Genomic DNA, 2,880 nt, shown 5'->3' with positions numbered 1-2,880 from the left:
TCCTTAGTACCCTCTATACACTTTATGCATTGCCATAATCATACTTTACCTTAAGAATGGTAGAAGTAGCCAAGTGGTGGTGGTGGTGGTGGTGGTGGTGGTGGTGGTGGTGGTGGTGGTGGTGGTGCACACCTTCAATCCCAGCACTGGGGAGGCAGAGGCAGGCCTATCTCTGTGAGTTCAAAGCCAGCCTTGTCCATAGGGCAAGTTCCAGGACAGCAAGGGCTATACAGAGAAACCCAGTCTTGAAAAAAATAAAAAATCAAACTGAAACAAAAAGAATGATAGAAGTAGCTGGGTGTGGTGACACACATTTATAATTCTAGCACTTAAGAGGTGGAGGAAGGAAGAAGATCAAAAGTTGAAGGTCATCACTGGCTACCACTGAATTTGAGGCCAGTCTTAGTTACATGAGACCCTGCCTCTAAAACAAAACAAAATGTACAAGTAAAAAGCTCTCCCTTCAGCTCTTACCTACTATGAAACTTAGTATGAATTATGAGGAAGACAGCTAAAGGATCTGAGAATGCCAGTGTGGTAGATGCTGTGGCCACTGCCTCTTAAGTGAAAGGGTACTGCAGGGAATTATTTCAAGTTAAATTTAAATATTTTCCCCCTTCAGCTCAGGTACTGCTACTAGGAGAGCTAAGCATCACTTATCATCTACACTTGTTTATTCCTGGAGAGAACATTTGCAAATCACAATGGCAATTTTAGAACCCTTGAAAGAAAGTCAATCTTTGAAAAAGCAAATGCTCTGACTGGAGCAGAGCATGAAAGCCCTGCATAAGATCAAAGTGCAGAACCTAGAACCTAGCTCTTTAGGTAAGTTTTGTTAAAATACTTCTACTTTAACTTTTATAAATAATTTTGAACAGCTACCGATTTTTAAAAACATTTTATTAGAAAAGTTTTATATGTATGGGTATTTTGCATGCATGTTTGTGCACTATGTGTATTAAGTGCCTAAGGCAAGGCAGAAGAGGGTCTCAGATCTCCTGAGACTGGATTTCTAGATGACAGTTGCCATGTGGGTGCTGGTACTTGAACCCAGGTCCTCTGCAAGAACAGCTGGTGCTCTTAACCACTGAGACATCTCTCCAGGCCCACTTTTAATTTTTGGTCATAATACTTGTTTTTAATGGAAAAGGAGGACTGTTTACGTCCTTCTCATTCTTCACATTATCCTCTGACAAGGATGTTCTGAGGCAAGAAGTCCCAGAGATGCCTTCCTCCAGTTCCCAACAAGCAGTAAAGAGAAGAGCTGCTTCTTTGGACTAGTTTTTGGGGACCCCAAACATTTCTAGCAAATGAAACTAGATGAGTGAGTCTTAGGTCCCCCAAAATTGTAAGCAGTCTGTTAAAGCTTATGATCCAGACAGAAGGGAAGTTTTAATTATTAGTTTGCTGAAGAAAATAACATCCAAAGCTACATCTGAAAAGTCTCACCAAACATGACTGCACAAACATGAGTTGAACAAAGAGGACACCAATGAACTTGCCAAACTACAGGGGAAAAGCCCAGGAGGCCTCAACCCTACACAAAGAACTACAGGCAACTAAATAAAGCTGGGAGTAGCAGAGCTGTCTTCAGTGAAGAACACACCAATTGGTTGTCTAGTGCCAAACAGCTCTGAAAACATACATACAAGCAACATTATATAGACTCAACAGGTTATGTATATACAAATACATGTATACATGCAATAACAACTGACAAAAAAAGGCCATGAATTTGAAGTAGAGAGGGGAAGCATACATGGGAGAGTTTGAAGGTGGACAGGGAAGGGAGAATGTTGTAATTAAAATACAATATACAATCTCAAAACAAACAAAAAAGATAAAATGTAGACTATCCATACCAAAAACAAAACAATAAGCCTATTTTGTGAGCTACCTAAATTAACATATGTAAGCATTCTTCTATATTAAGTGCTATGCACATTTCAGAAGGCCAGGTGTTTTATGAATAAGTTCCAAGGAGTAGAGATGTTCCAAAACAGCAAACTACGGGGCTAGCGAGACAGAACTTGCTGCTCTTTCAAGGACCTGAGTCCATTAGACCCCAGCACCTATATTGGGTGGCTTACAACTATCTGCAACTCTAGCTTCAGGGGATCAAATGCTCTTTTCTGTCCTCCTTGGGTACCTGCACACATGTGGCATACACATATAGACACATACAGATCAATAAAAATCTAAACAAAAAAAATCCCAAAAATTCAAATCAAACCAAAACAGTATCCTGGGGCTGATGGTGGTGTGTATTTCTGCTGTAATCTCCCCCCCCCTTTTTTTTCCTGGTTTTGTTTTTTTCAAGACAGGGTTTCTCTATGTTACCTTAGCTGTCCTGGAACTCACTATGTAGCCCAGGTTGGCCTCAAACATGGAGGCAATCTTCCTGCCTCAGCCTGCCAAGGCTGGTTATATAAGCTACCGCACCTGGGTTAGGGTTTCTCTGTGTAACATTCCTGGCTGTCCTGGAACTAGCTCTGTAGACCAGGCTGAGACAGTCTTAAAAAGAGAAAAAAGGGGGTGGGGATAGCAGGGATGTAACTCCTTAGCATAATGCTTGCCTAGCATACATTTGATCCCTAGCCTCTCAAACCATGAAGGCCATCCTCAGCTACATAGTGAGTTCAAAGCTAGCTTGGGCAGGCTATTTGAGAGCCTGTCAAGAAAAAAGTAAAAAAAAAAAAAAAAAAAAAAAAAAACACAAAACAACCCAAACAACCAAAAACAAAAAACCCCAAAAAATATAATCACCATCAAAAAGGAAAAAAAAAAAAAATCAAATGACAAAACAAAATAAAACAAAAACCTTTCAGAAATAAAATGAGTTTAAAATGTCCTTTTAAGGGCCTACAAGGTACTAGGATA

The sequence above is a fragment of the Peromyscus leucopus genome, chromosome 20 (assembly GCF_004664715.2).
Source record: "Peromyscus leucopus breed LL Stock chromosome 20, UCI_PerLeu_2.1, whole genome shotgun sequence".
Classification (NCBI taxonomy): domain Eukaryota; kingdom Metazoa; phylum Chordata; class Mammalia; order Rodentia; family Cricetidae; genus Peromyscus; species Peromyscus leucopus.
The sequence above is the reverse complement of the archived record's forward strand: the minus strand, read 5'-3'. Positions refer to the sequence as shown.